Source organism: Scylla paramamosain, unplaced genomic scaffold (genome assembly GCF_035594125.1).
Source record: "Scylla paramamosain isolate STU-SP2022 unplaced genomic scaffold, ASM3559412v1 Contig116, whole genome shotgun sequence".
Taxonomy (NCBI): Eukaryota; Metazoa; Arthropoda; class Malacostraca; order Decapoda; family Portunidae; genus Scylla; species Scylla paramamosain.
The window spans coordinates 95,001-110,000 of NW_026973781.1; the positions used below are offsets into that span (position 1 = coordinate 95,001).

Genomic DNA, 15,000 nt, shown 5'->3' on the forward strand with positions numbered 1-15,000 from the left:
GGATGGAGTGAAGAGAATTATATTATTATTATTTTTTTCTTAGGGATTTAGTGAATATTATTATTATTATTATTATTATTATTATTATTATTATTATTATTATTAGTTATGTTGAATATTACGAAAAAAAAATAAATGGGCTGATTTAGTAAAGACGGTCAATTATTTTAAATACACATAATTTTAAAGAAAACGTAAATTATAGCCATTTTTTAAGTAATAAAAAGAAAAAAGAAAACGGATTAATTGAATGATGATATAAAAAAAAATGGAAATTTGATCAGATAAATAACTTAGAAAAATATAGAAACACAAATAATTTAGAAGCTTAAATTATGTCAAGAAATAAGTGGAAAAATTAAAGAAATACGAATAATTCTGAAAAATAGACGTATTTAAACAGTTCAGAAAATTTTTATGAAGGAAATCATTTGAAAAAAAATATATATTGACTTGAAAATCATAAAATAGTCATAATAATAATAATAATAATAATAATAATAATAATAATGATAATAATAATAATAATAATAGTGAAGGAAAATAAGAAAATAAGAAAAGTGAATAATTTTGAAAGACGAATGAAGGAAAATAAAAAAGAATGAATCATTTTGAAAGACGAATGAAGGAAAATAAAAAAGAATGAATAATTTTGAAAGACGAATGAAGGAAAATAAAAAAAGAATGAATAATTTTGAAAGACGAATGAAGGAAAATAAAAAAAGAATGAATAATTTTGAAAGACGAAAGAAGAAAAATAAAAGAGTGAACAATTTTGAAAAACGAACGAAAATATAGAAAAAAAAATAAGTCGAGAGAAAAAAGAAGAAAATTAATAAAAAAAATAGATTAGAAAAAATACACCTGAACTTAGAAAACAAACAAACAAACCACGCATAATTTTCAAAACACAAAATAATTGATGTACACAAAAACAAACAAAAACAAAACAAACAACAGAAATTACTTAGTAAAATAAGAAGCTTGATAATACTTAAACCGTGTGTGTGTGTGTGTGCGTGTGTGTGTGTGTGTGTGTGTGTATGTATATGGGAAGCTGTAACAAACAAACAAACAAACAGAGGAATTTATAGGAAGCCTGTATAACAAACACACACACAAACAAACAGGAAATACACACAAAATACTACACAGGTGTTTTTCAGGTGTGTGAATGTGTGTAGCAGGCTTGTATGGGGACACGAACACACACACACACACACACACACACTGTAAAGCATAAGTGTGTTTTTGGCAGGTGTGTGTGTGTTTGTGTGCGTAGAAGGCATATCTGACGGGCCAGGTGTGTAACTGTGTGTGTTCTGCAGGTGTGTGTGTCTGTAGAAGCTTATCTGAGGGGCCAGATGTGTTTAATCAAGTGTAGGTGTGTTCTGCAGGTGTGTAGTGTTGTGTTAGTTAGTCTTGCCCTGTTCGGTTAGCTGGCAGGTGTGGAAATGTTGGAGATTACGTATTTAGGGTGTTTAAGGGTGTTTAAGGGTGTTTTAAGGGTGTTTTGTTGCTGTGGGTGTGTGTTTCATGTTTGTTTTGTTGTTTGTTTGTTTGTTTGTTCCTGTGATTCATCAGAAACTCCCTAAAATTTACCGTAATTCAAAAAAAAACTTAAAATTTCTCGATTCACCAAAAAAAAACCCTAAAATTTCCCATAATTCACCAAAAACCTAAAATTTCCCATGATTCAGAAAAAAAAAACCCTAAAATTTCCCTTAATTCACGGGGGAAAAAACCCTAAAATTTCCCATAATTCACCAAAAAACCCTAAAATTTCCCATAATTCTCCAAAAAAAAACCCTAAAATTTCCCACAATCCCTTAAAAAATCCTAAAAATCTCTAAAAAACTTAATAAACCTTAAAACTCCCCAGAAAGACTTAAAACGCGTTAAAACAAACCCAAACAACCCTAAATTACCACTAAACAACTCAAAATGCCAAAAAGTCCCTTAAACGTACCTAAAACCCCTTAATGTCCCTAAAACTTCTTAAAACACCCTTAAATAACTTGAAACGCCCAAAAACGCTTCTAGAACCCTTAAACACGTCTCTAAACCCTTTTAAACATCCCTAAACCCCTTTAAACACCCTTAACCCTTAAAACACCCTTAAAACACCCCTTAAAACACCCGGAATAGCCACTCGCTCCACTATCTAGTCAGGGAACTCCCCACACCACTCACTAGTCACATCACGACCCGCGACCCGCCAGGAACCGTTGACCTGGTGACCTGATTTGACCTTGTGACCTCATATGGGGGGAGGAGGAAGAGGAGGGGGTTTAGAAGATTTTTTTTTATTTGTTTGTTTGATATATTTAAATTGTTGTTATTATTGGCTGTATAGTAGTTAAGTTTGTTTTTGTATGTATTTATTTGATTATATATTTTTTTTATTATTTTTTTTTAAGTTTTCAGTCTTTGTTTATTTATTTATTTGTTTATTTGTTTATTTACTGAAGAGCAGATGAGGGGACCTGCTTCACATGCACTATGCGGTGAGAGAGAGAGAGAGAGAGAGAGAGAGAGAGAGAGAGAGAGAGAGAGAGAGAGAGAGAGAGAGAGAGAAGGGATGACCAAGAGAGAGGGGGTGATGAAGAGAGAGAGAGAGAGAGAGAGAGAGAGAGAGAGAGAGAGAGAGAGAGAGAGAGAGAGAGAGAGGGGATGACGAAGAGAGAGAGAGAGGGAGATGACCAAGAGAGAGAGAGAGAGAGGGGGATGAACCAAGAGAGAGAGAGAGGGGGGGCAATGAACCAAGAGAGAGAGAGAGAGAGAGAAAGAAAGAGGAGATGACGAAGAGAGAGAGAGGGGAGGGTGAAGAAGAGAGAGAGAGAGAGAGAGAGAGAGAGAGAATATAACCTAACCTAACCTAACCTAACCTAACTTAACAGGGAAAGCTGGAAGATGGCACAGAATTCGACAGCAGTTACCCTCGAGGACAACCCCTGACCTTCACGCTGGGGTCAGGTCAGGTCATCCGAGGCTGGGACCAGGGACTGATTGGGTGAGTAGTGGCAGTGGTGGTTGTGGCAGTGGTGGTGGTGTATATTAGAGAGAGAGAGAGATAAAGATGTTATTTTCCCATATCTATCTCTATTTGACCTTCCTTTGTATTCCCCATGTGCTTCTGACGCCTTCACCCCGCCCCGCCCCCCAAGGATGTGCGAGGGGGAGAAGAGGAAGCTTGTCATCCCCTCGGACCTCGGCTATGGAGCTTCAGGGGCGCCTCCAAAGATACCTCCCCACGCCACGCTGGTCTTCCAGGTGGAACTTGTCAAGATAGAGAGGAAAGAGGAGCTTTGAGGCTAATCTAGGGTGTGTGCAGGTGTGTGCGGGTGTGTGTGGGTGTCTGGTGGAGTGTGTGTGTCTGTGTGTCTGTCTGTGTGTGATTTTTCCCTTTCTGTAGAGGTTAATGGTATCTGTGTGTGTTTGTGTGTGTCTGTGGAGTTTTAAGGGTGTCTAGAGAGTACTTAAAGGCTCCCTCACCCTTAACAAGTCTAGGGGTGTGTGTGTATGTGTGTGTGTGTTTATGGCTGGGAGAGGTCTTCAGTGTGTGTGTGTGTGTGTTTGTCTGTAAGGGTGACCAGCATAGCCAAGAGACTGCAAGGGTGTTGGAGAATGGTCAGGAAAAATTTTAAGGGTGTTTCTTTGTCACCCTGTTCAGTTTAAGGGTGTTTAATATGGTCAGGGAAAATTTTAAGGGTGTTTTTTGTCACCCTGTTCAGTTTAAGGGTGTTTAATATGGTCAGGAAAAATTTTAAGGGTGTTGCTCGTTACCCTGTTCAGTTTAAGGGTGTTTAATATGGCCAGGAAAAATTTTAAGGGTGTTTTTTGTCACCCTGTTCAGTTTAAGGGTGTTTAATATGGTCAGGGAAAATTTTAAGGGTGTTTTTTGTCATCCTGTTCAGTTTAAGGGTTTAATATGGTCAGGAAAAATTTTAAGGGTGTTGCTCATTACCCTGTTCAGTTTAAGGGTGTTTAATATGCCCAGGAAAAATTTTAAGGGTGTTTTTTGTCACCCTGTTCAGTTTAAGGGTGTTTAATATGGCCAGAAAAAATTTTAAGGGTGTTTTTTGTCACCCTGTTCAGTTTTAGGGTGTTTAAAATGGTCAGAAATGTTTAAAGGGTGTTTTTTTTTTGTCACCCTGTACAGTTTAGGGGTGTTTAATATGGCCAGGAACAATTTTAAGGGTGTTGCTCATTACCCTGTTCAGTTTAAGGGTGTTTAATATGGCCAGGAAAAATTTTAAGGGTGTTTTTGTCACCCTGTTCAGTTTAAGGATGTTCAAAATGGTCAGAAATGTTTAAAGGGTGTTTTTTGGTCACCCTGTTCAGTTTAAGGATGTTTAATATGGTCAGGGAAAATTTTAAGGGTGTTTTTTGTCACCTTGTGTACTTTTTAAGTGTGTGGGGGGGAGTGCTAGCTGTAAGGGTGTGTGTTGTCACCCTGGCTGAGTCTTAAGGGTGTTTGTTAAGCCACCCTGTTTGATTAGTGTTAGTGTGTGTGTGTGTACGTGCATGTCTCACCCCAATACTTGTAATCATATTTTTTATAAATAAATTTTGTGTGTGTGTGTGTGTGTGTGTGTGTGTGTGTCAGGAACACACACACACACACACACACACAAGAATGAGAGAGAGAGAGAGAGAGAATGATTAACAGCTGAGAGAGAGAGAGAGAGAGAGAGAGAGAGAGAGAGAGAGAGAATAACCACATCTACTACTACTACTACTACTACTACTACTATTATTTGAAACAATAGATATACAAATAGTCTTATTAATAGTCAAGACATACACACACACAGGTGCGTGTACACAAATATTACTACAGCTCATGGCAGTGTGTGGGTGTAGTAGGACAGACACAATCAAGTTGACAAGTATTGAGATAATTATCAAATATATATTATTATTATTATTATTATTATTATTATTATTATTATTATTACAGTTTTTTTTTATCATTGTTATGTCTAAGGTTTAAGTCAGTCTCTCTCTCTCTCTCTCTCTCTCTCTCTCTCTCTCTCTCTCTCTCTCTCTCTCTCTCTCTCTCTGTCTGTGCGTGTGTGTGTGTGTGTGTGTGTGTTTTTGAGTGCAATAAAAAGTCGTACATTACATATATATAGACACACACACACACACACACACACACACACACACACACACACACACACACACACACACACACACACAGTATAATTAAGCTTATCTTTATACATACAGAATACTGGTCATGATCTTTATAAACTTAACCTACACACACACACACACACATACGAAACTATTACTTGTAGAGAGAGAGAGAGAGAGAGACTGTGTGTGTGTGTGTGTGTGTGTGCGTGTGTGTGTGTTGATCTATTCTTTATTTCAAGTTGTCTTAGTAAAATATTTCAAGTTGTATCAATATTGTCAAAAAAAAAACTTAAATAATTAAAATATGTTGTTGTTTTGTATGAATTTGTCAAAGAAAATAAATAAATAAAATAAATTCATTAAACTGAAGACCACAAATGTACTTAAGCTGAATGATAAGAGGCAAATGATTATGAAGAAATTAAAAAAGTGAGGAAAATTATGAAAAAGACAAATATACATTAAAAAACTGTGTGTGTGTGCAAAATATTCCGAAAAAATGGAAAAAAAAATGAAAATTATGAAAAAAAAAACAAATATACTTAAAAAAAAACTTTGTGTGCAAAAGATTCCGAAAAAATTAAAAAAAAGGAAAATTATGAAAAAAACAAACATACCTAAAAAAAACCTTTGTGTGTGTGTGTGTGTGTGTGTGTGTGTGTGTGTGTGTGTGAGGAAATAAAAACTTTGATAATCTTAATGAAAATATCAGTGTTTTTTTCCTGTTTAGTTTAAGAGGTGAAAATAATTGTAGCTTTAAATTGGATATTTCTCATTCATTCATTTGTTTGTTTGTTCTGAGCCTATAGAGGAAAACTTAGGCCTATACAGGGTGGGGGAAAAGGCTAGACAAGAGAGAAATTATGCACACACACACACACACACACACACATACAAACAAACTGCTAGCCTCTCTCTCTCTCTCTCTCTCTCTCTCTCTCTCTCTCTCTCTCTCTCTCTCTCTCTCTCTCTCTCTCTCTCTCTCTCTCACACACACACACACACACACACAAGGAGGGAAAGCAGCCATATGTAAAAATTGATGTTTTAATTGTCTTTAAGTTTAGATCAAGTTGGGAGAGACAAATTTAATAAACTTAATGCTTACTGGAAATGTAAAACACACACACACACACACACACACATACACACATTCTGTTTATGTTTTGTAATGTCCTGAAGTGAATGACGCTCAAATATTAGCCATAGGAGGTAGATTAGTTTATTTGTTTTGTGTGGAGTTTTGAAGGTTTATTTTGCAGTGGTTTGGATTTTATTGAAGGAAATGCGTCGCTGTGTAGGAGTTTCTGCTACGGAATTCCTCTGATGACCGTCCTTCTTCCGACTAAAAATGAATAATTACGATACTTTCCCTAGCCATTCAATGTGTGCAGTGGCTAAGTGGAGGGAGGATGTTGTCTTGCCCTCACTACAGTACTCGTTAGCAAGTTACTTCGTGCTTCGTTATCCCAGCCACCGTAAGTCCCATTAGTTGTCTAAGTGTTCTGGTCTCCCTGTCACTCATCAACAGAATCACGGCCTTTGGTGAACACACTGGCATTGCTAATAAGATAGGAAGCTGCCACGCGTGATTTGGAAAATAGAATGTGATGTGATGTATTCGATATTAGCTACTGTTTTTGTTTTGTAATGCAGTTTAGTACAGAGCAGAAATTCGTGTTACCAAATGGTCCAGCGTCTTATTTGAAGCGCGCGGTGCAACAACGACGTAACCGTGAAATTTGAGATTTCGTGTTTTTGCCTGCTCCGTGTGGTAGAAGGGTGTAAAAGTCTCGTGGTGATATCGGCCAAGTCATATTCGACCATCTAAGCACCTGTACTAAGGCTCAAAGTCGAGCGGTAATGAGCCGTTAATGAGCCGGTAATGAGTAAGTTTTATTTTTTACGCTCGGAAAAAAATTCATAAAAAATTTATTTATGTACCAATCTTCATGAAACTTTCACCTAATACTATGTGTAATAGGCTCTAACACATTATTAACAAATGAAAACAATATCGGGAAAAAAAATTATTACCTACGGTATACGCGTTAATTAACGCGTAAGTCATCCACCCAAAATCGTCACCTATCACTTCGAAACCTACATCCCCAAACAGAACTACCCAAGACCTTTCAAATGATGTATAATACTTACTTATTTAAGGGTATCCTATTGTGCGCAATCAGTGTTTAACTTTGAGCGCGTTTTTCTCGAAACTTCCATTTCTCGGTTACGTCGTTGTTGCACCGCGCGCCTCATTTTAACTTTTATAAATTTCTAGAGATCTATTTAGGTTTTCAGAGGTATTTTCGTGACTCTAGGAAAAAAAGAATCCAGCTTTACGTGTTTCTTATGTAATTCAACTTATTACACAACAGGAATCCGTGTTATCATATCTTCCCGCGTCTTATCTGAACTTTTATCATGTTCTGGTCTGTTATTTAGGTTTTCAAAGGCATTTTCATGACTAGCACAAAAATCCATCTATTCTTGTTTGTTCTGTAATTTTTATATAACAGAAGAGAAACTCGTATCCTCAAACGATCTGGCGTCTTATCTTTCTTAATTTTTATCAGGTTCTAGTAGAAATTATGTACGTTTTTATGTTTCTGGGTAAAAAAGAAAAAATCTATCTTCCCTGTTTATTCTGTAATTCATTTAACTACAGCAGAACAAGAACAACATGCTAAAACATTCCGGTTGCGTTGCGAGAAGTTTTGTGGAACCGAGTTGTGAAATATTGTCTGCTGCTGAATTACTGACGTGTCCTTAAGCTTCACCTATATTGTAATAGCACGTTTTTCTTGATTTCTGGCCTGGTGTTCTAGAGTGTATGGTGTCTTATATAGGGAACAGTGAGAAAGGACCTTCACTCCTCTCCCTGTGGTTCAGTGGCTGATGTCTCTTCTTATTTTTTTTCTTCTCCCTCGTCACTCGGTCAAGAAAACACAGAGCCGCCCCTTTACAAGATAAAACCCCTCTGTAACCTGGCTTTGGTCTGTATGACATCAAATCGCTATACTCCCTCCCTTATCCACTCTTTAAATTCCCTTATACTCTTTACCCAATCTTAATAACCCTAGGAACACCAGCAATATAATATCTGAAGAGTCTTCTGTGGAATCAACTCAGACAGGTTGGAATTACTTGAATCGCGCTGACACACCTTCTCCTCACACTCCGTCTCTTAAACGTCCTTTAAATTCCCCTATACTCTTTACCCAAGCTTATTAACCCCACAGATACTTTCTTACTACAATATCTTAGGTCTAGTACGTAATCATATCAGAGGCTGGAATTGTTTGAATTTCGCACGAAAACATCCGCTCTTCACACCATCTAAATTGTGTTATACTCCTTATCCAAGCCTACTAACCCTAGGAACACTTCAGAACTACAATATCTTAATAGTATAGTGCGGAATCATGCCTTTACACGCTTCAGTTACGCTCTAATAAACTCCTTTCAATAGCAAGAAAATATGAGCTGTCAAGTGAATGGCATCTACCATCACCATGACAACGGGTCGTGAATAGCCAATCCCAGCCCGCCATTTCATCCGGGACCTCAAGATGACCACACTGATACAATATAGTTTAATTTCCAGCCAAGATCAGAGTTAACCGAGACATATATGGTGGATAAAAAGCTCTTAAAAATATGGGTGTTCCGAGGAAAGTATACCACTAGGGAATGTGGGTTACATTAGTAATGGAGGAATATTTTGAGAGCAGACGAAACTAAAGGTACAGTTACTAGTTAGTGTTTTTGTGTGTTTGTTTATGTGTGTGTCGTGGAGGAGTGATCTGTGCCTGACCATGTGGCTGTATAATGAACCAGGCGTGAGTATTCAGCATTTGACCAAACACACTCACGCAGAGACTGTCCCTTTAAACCTTCGTCCCTTTAAACCGTACCCAAATAAACGCTTTCGATTCGCGTAGGCAGACCAGGCTAGCTCTCTCTGACCGGGCCATGTGACGTATTTTTAGTCATATGGTCCTAGTGAGAGTAACCCGCCGGCTAGGGAGTCTAGGAGTGTTAACTGGTTATTTAACAGAGTAGAAGATGAGAGAGAGACTGGGATGTGTGATGGATGAGTAACAGGGAGAAGAAGGGTGTAATCTGTTTGACGTAAGGGTGACAGGCTGTGTGCGTCCGTGTGTACATGTATGTGGGTGGGTGTGGGTGACTGGGTGTGTGTGGTGGGTCAGTGTCCGTATGTATGTGTGTATTACCATTGTGAGACCCGCTCTGTGTGTATGTGTGTGTGTGTGTGTGTGTATAGGGAGGGAGAGACACGTGAGTAAAGAAGGGAGGATGGGGGTCAGGAAAGAGGAGGAGGAAGAGGGCTGACTGGGTGGAGCTCTTAAAGATAGTATTCAGAAATTACGTGTTTTCTTGACGGCTTCGCTGAGTCACTGTGTTAGGGAAGAGGAAGAGGAGGAGGATGAGGATATAGAAGTGATGTAAGCATAGGTAGGTTTTAAGTTAGTGTCGGTAAGGTTAGGTGAGGTTAGTTAAGAATAGGTGATGTTAGTGTTAGGCCACGTAAGTTGAAGTGTGTTAGATTGTAAGGTTAAGTAAGGTTTGGCTGTGTAAAAGATGAGGTGAGGTTAGGTTAAGATAGTGTGTTAGGTTAGGTAAGTTAAGGATAGGTTAGACTAGCATAGTTTAGGTTATATTAGATGAATTTACATTAACTTGCATAGGTTAGATTAGATTAGATTAAAGTAAGATTTGGATGACATAGGTTACGTTAGATCATGTTAAGTTATAGCAGATTAATTAGGTTAGTTAAGGTAATTGAGTTAGCAAAGGTTGCATTAGGTTAAACTAGCATAAGTGAAGAAGTTAAGTTAGATTAGGTGAGGAATGAGTAGGTTAGATGAGAGGAGGTGAGGTTAGGTTAGGTGAGGTTTGGTTAGATTATGTTAGGTGAGGTTAGGTTAGGTGAGGTGAGGTTTGGTTTAAATTAGGTGAGGTGAGGTTTGGTTAGGTTAGGTGAGGTGAGGTTTGGTTAGATTACGTTAGTTGAGGTTAGGTTAGTTTAGGTGAGGTGAGATTAAGTTAGGTTACAGTGAGGCGTCTTGAAGTCATGAGAGACATTGGCAGGGGCGGAGGTGGTACCTTGCCAACTCCACCTGAGGAGAGAGAGAGAGAGAGAGAGAGAGAGAGAGAGAGAGAGAGAGAGAGAGGAGAGAGAGAGAGAGAGAGAGAGAGAGAGAGAGAGAGCAGAGGGGGGTCAGACTACTGTTTCATTTAAGGAGTCTTTAAAATTAGCTTCCCTATGTTAATGTGTAAGTTTTCATATTTATTGAGAGAGAGAGAGAGAGAGAGAGAGAGAGAGAGAGAGAGAGGCAATATGGTGTAAATAAAGGGACTAAAAATGTACTTCAAATGGCTTGATTCTCTCTCTCTCTCTCTCTCTCTCTGTCTCTCTCTCTCAATAAATATGAAAACTAACACCTTAACATAGGGAAGCCAATCTTCATCCTCATTTACTCCCGACCCCAACCATTGCTAATATAGACATCACTTTCATCCAGTTAGAAAATAAATATTGTAAAATAACATTAGGTCTCGTCTATCATCCTCTAGTCCAGTCACCTGTTACGGACAAAAAAACTTTATGACCTTATTGCGGACATTTGTTGCGTTAATAATTGCATAATTATGGGGGATTTTAATTATCCAGTCACTCTCAAGACATCTTTATTCGTTCTACAGCCACATCCCAGTCTTAGAACTGGGAAGAAATTGCAAAATGTATTCTTTTTCAATGCCAACTCTACGTCTTGTAGATGGTTATAAAGGAGACTGCATGCATTGCTTCTGATGCTGCTAATTGTTTTGTTTCACAGTGAAAGGCTTTAAGTGTAGTTGGAAAATGTCATAGGAAAAAATTGTAGTTAATATTGGATGCAAAATATCAAAGTAAGATTAGCTAAAGAATTTTTAACGTTGGGAATAGTAATCCATTTATATATATATATATATATATATATATATATATATATATATATATATATAAATATATATATATATATATATATATATATATATATATATATATATATATATATATATATATATATATACATATATATATACATATATATATATATATATATATATATATATATATATATATATATATATATATATATATATATATATATATATATATATATATATATATATATATATATATATATATGGGAGTATATTTTTTGTAACAGTGTGAATGATAAGATTCCATTTTTTCAGTGTTGCCACGGTGACGGTGGTGGTGGGCATGATACAGATGCGGGAGGTGGAGTTTGTGCCCCGATAGAGACATGCAGCTGGACAAATTGTGTTGGTCATTGGTCAGACTGGAGTTTACATGTGTACCTCCTTCACCATCATTGGTGGGACACTTCACCATGAGTGTTAGTGAAATGTGCTCTCTTTCTTACTTTATTTGTATATCAGAAAAATTTAAGGCCAGTTAGTTGTCTAGACTATAAGTCTTAAAATGAAAAAATAAATCTACATATTTTTTTAAAAGCAAACAGTTAAGGCATTGTAAAGTAAAAGTCAAAATATATTTTGGTTATTATTTTTTTTTTGCAATCAATTACTTTCATGTATAATGAAATAAATACATTTTATCAAACTTAATATCATATTTAATAACAGCTAGAGGTACCAATTTGCAGATGTCTATGGAAAATTTGTATGATAATCTTGGTGGCCAACAAAAAAGGATACAATGAATGATGACTTATTATTGTAAGAAATCTTTCAGAGTTGTTGTTGTGTACTTTCACATTCCATGGAGACAGGTTTTTCCTTCACTTTTCAGCATTTAAAAATGTGATAATTTCAACAGGATGCTTGAGCTGTCACGGTGCTGCTGCTGCTGTCTGCCATCATCCCCCTGACACAGACCACCCTGCAGACCACCTTCATCCTGGGTGCCACACGTCACTGCTGCTACAACTCAGAGCAACTGGAGCGCAACCCAGGAAGGGAGGATGGTAACTCCTCACTTAATTTGTTGTTTATTTGAGGGCCTAATGACAGACACATAATGGAATGAGTATTTGTGAATGTTTGTTTATATCTAGATACAGCATTCACATATCTTTTAAGTGCCACCTTCCAAAAACAATGTCAGCCAGAAAAATAACTGATGAATCTAATTACATTTCAAGTCAAAAAGTTTTCCTTTAACCACTTTGCTCCAGATGCTTAAAAACATGCGTTGTCTCACATACATGGGGTCACGTAGGCTCGTGAGTGGTAACTTATCTAATTTCTAATAATTTCTAATATAATTTCTGTGTGTGTGTGTGTGTGTGTGTGTGTGTGTGTGTGTGTGTGTGTGTGTGTGTGTGTGTGTGTGTGTGTGTGTGTGTTTTATGTATGAGTGACACTGGCCAAGGGCAACAAAAATCCAATAAAAAAATATGCCCACTGAAATGGCAGTCCCATAAAAGGGTCAAAGCAGTGATCAAAAGTTGATGAATAAGTGTCTTGAAACCTCCCTCTTGAAGGAATTCAAGTCATAGGAAGGTGGAAATACAGAAGCAGGCAGGGAGTTTCCAGAGTTTACCAGAGAATGGGATGAATGATTGAGAATACTTGTTAACTCTTGCATTAGAGAAGTGGACAGAATAGGGGTGAGAGAAAGAAGATAATCTTGTGCAGCGAGGCCGTGGAAGGAGGGGAGGCATGCAGTTAGCAAGATCAGAAGAGCAGTTAGCATGAAAATAGCGGTAGAAGACAGCTAGAGATGCAACATTGCGCCGGTGAGAGAGAGGCTGAAGACAGTCAGTTATGTTTGTGTGTGTGTGTGTGTGTGTGTGTGTGTGTGTGTGTGTGTGTGTGTGTGTGTGTGTGTGTGTGTGTGTGTGTGTGTGTGTGTGTGTGTGTGTGTGTGCGCTGATGCAGCTGAGAAGGTTGCCTTATGATAAATTATTGACAAATGAAGGTAATGGATGCGCATGTCATTACTACTTTTATAAGTGTGTGTGTATGTGTGTGTGTGTTATGTATACACACAAACACACACACACACACACACACACACAAAGAGAAGTAATAGACACGCATCCATTTACCTTCATTCATCAATTAATTGTCATAAGACGACCTTCCCAGCTGCATCATTACACACACACACACACACACACACACAAACACACACACACACACACACACACACACACACACACACACACACACACACACACACACACACACACACACACACACACACACAGAACACACACACACACTTACACACCACGTAGTGTAGTGGTTAGCACGCTCGGCTCACAACCAAGAAGGCCCAGGTTCGAATCCCGGGCACGGTGAGGCAGATGGACAAGCCTCTTAATGTGTAGCCCCAGTTCACCTAGCTGCAACGAGGTACAGGATGTAACCCGAGGTGATGTGGCTTCGCTGCCCCGGTGTGTGGTGTGTCATTGGCCTCAGTCCTACCCAAAGATCAGTCACCATGAGCTCTGAGCTCTTACACCCACACACACACACACACACACACACACACACACACACACACACACACAGAGAGAGAGAGAGTGAGAGAGCAAAAGGGCAATGAATGAAACAGGGAGGAGGGGGAACTGTGTGTGAATGAACACATCATCCACATGAAACATTTGATTGATTATAAAGCACATGTGCATCATATATAGTCATGAATGTGGAGGAACAGCGGAGTGAGTGATCAACCACAGAAAGGAGGAGAGAGTTGGACATGTGGAGAGAATGGAAGGGGAACAATTTGAGAAGATAAGCATGCAAATATATAAATGTAAGGTGGAATAACAGTGTTTGGTGGGAAGATGAAAGAGAGATGTCTGTTTATGAAGCAAAATGGTTGTGCAAGAGAGGAATGGTTGGAAAACCATTCCCACCAAAGCCAACAGACCTTACACCATATTTTTACAAACCACAGCATCTCTATTCATCCATTCTGTGTGTCTTCTCTTCTCTCTCTCTCTCCACTCTTAATGCTGCTGTGGGTCTCTGGGCTGGAGTACATCTGAGAAAGATTGACACAGACTTATATAAGAGAGGATGTTGTCTGTAACTATGCTATGGGAACATTGCAAGTTTGTGGGGTGTAGTGAATGAATAAGTGTGTCCTCTATAGCATACTTAAAAACCACACTCTCACATGGAAATCAATCTCTCTCTCTCTCTCTCTCTCTCTCTCTCTCTCTCTCTCTCTCTCTCTCTCTCTCTCTCTCTCTCTCTCTCTCTCTCTCTCTCTCTCTCTCTCTCTCTCTCTCTCTCTCTCTCTCTCTCTCTCTCTCTCTCTCTCTCTCTCTCTCTCTCTCTCTCTCTCTCTCTCTCTCTCTCTCTCTCTCTCTCTCTCTCTCTCTCAATAAATATGAAAACTAACACATTAGCATAGGGAAAGTAATCTTGGTCCTCATTTACAGCCAACCCCAACCATTGCTAATATAGACGTCACTTTCATCCAGGTAGAAAATAAATCTTGTAAAATAACATTAGGTCTCGTCTATCATCCTCTAGTCCAGTCACCTGCTACGGACAAAAACTTTATGACCTCATTGCAGACATTTGTTGCGTTAATAATTGCATAATTATGGGGGATTTTAATTATCCAGTCACTCTCAAGACATCTTTATTTGTTCTACAGCCACATCCAGTGTTAGAACTGGGAAGAAATTGCAAAATGCCAACTTTACATCTTGTAGATTGTTATAAAGGAGCATGCATTGCTTCTGATGCTGCTAATTGTTTTGTTTCACAGTGAAAGGCTTTAAATGTAGTTGGAAAATATCATAGGAAAAAATTGTAGTTAATATT

General features: G+C 38.0%; 1 pseudogene; it reads left to right on the forward strand.

Moving 5' to 3' along the window:
* The window catches only part of LOC135099295 (uncharacterized), a 20,706-nt pseudogene extending 16,568 nt beyond the window's left edge, over positions 1-4,138 (forward strand).
* The last annotated feature ends 10,862 nt before the right edge of the window (positions 4,139-15,000 follow it).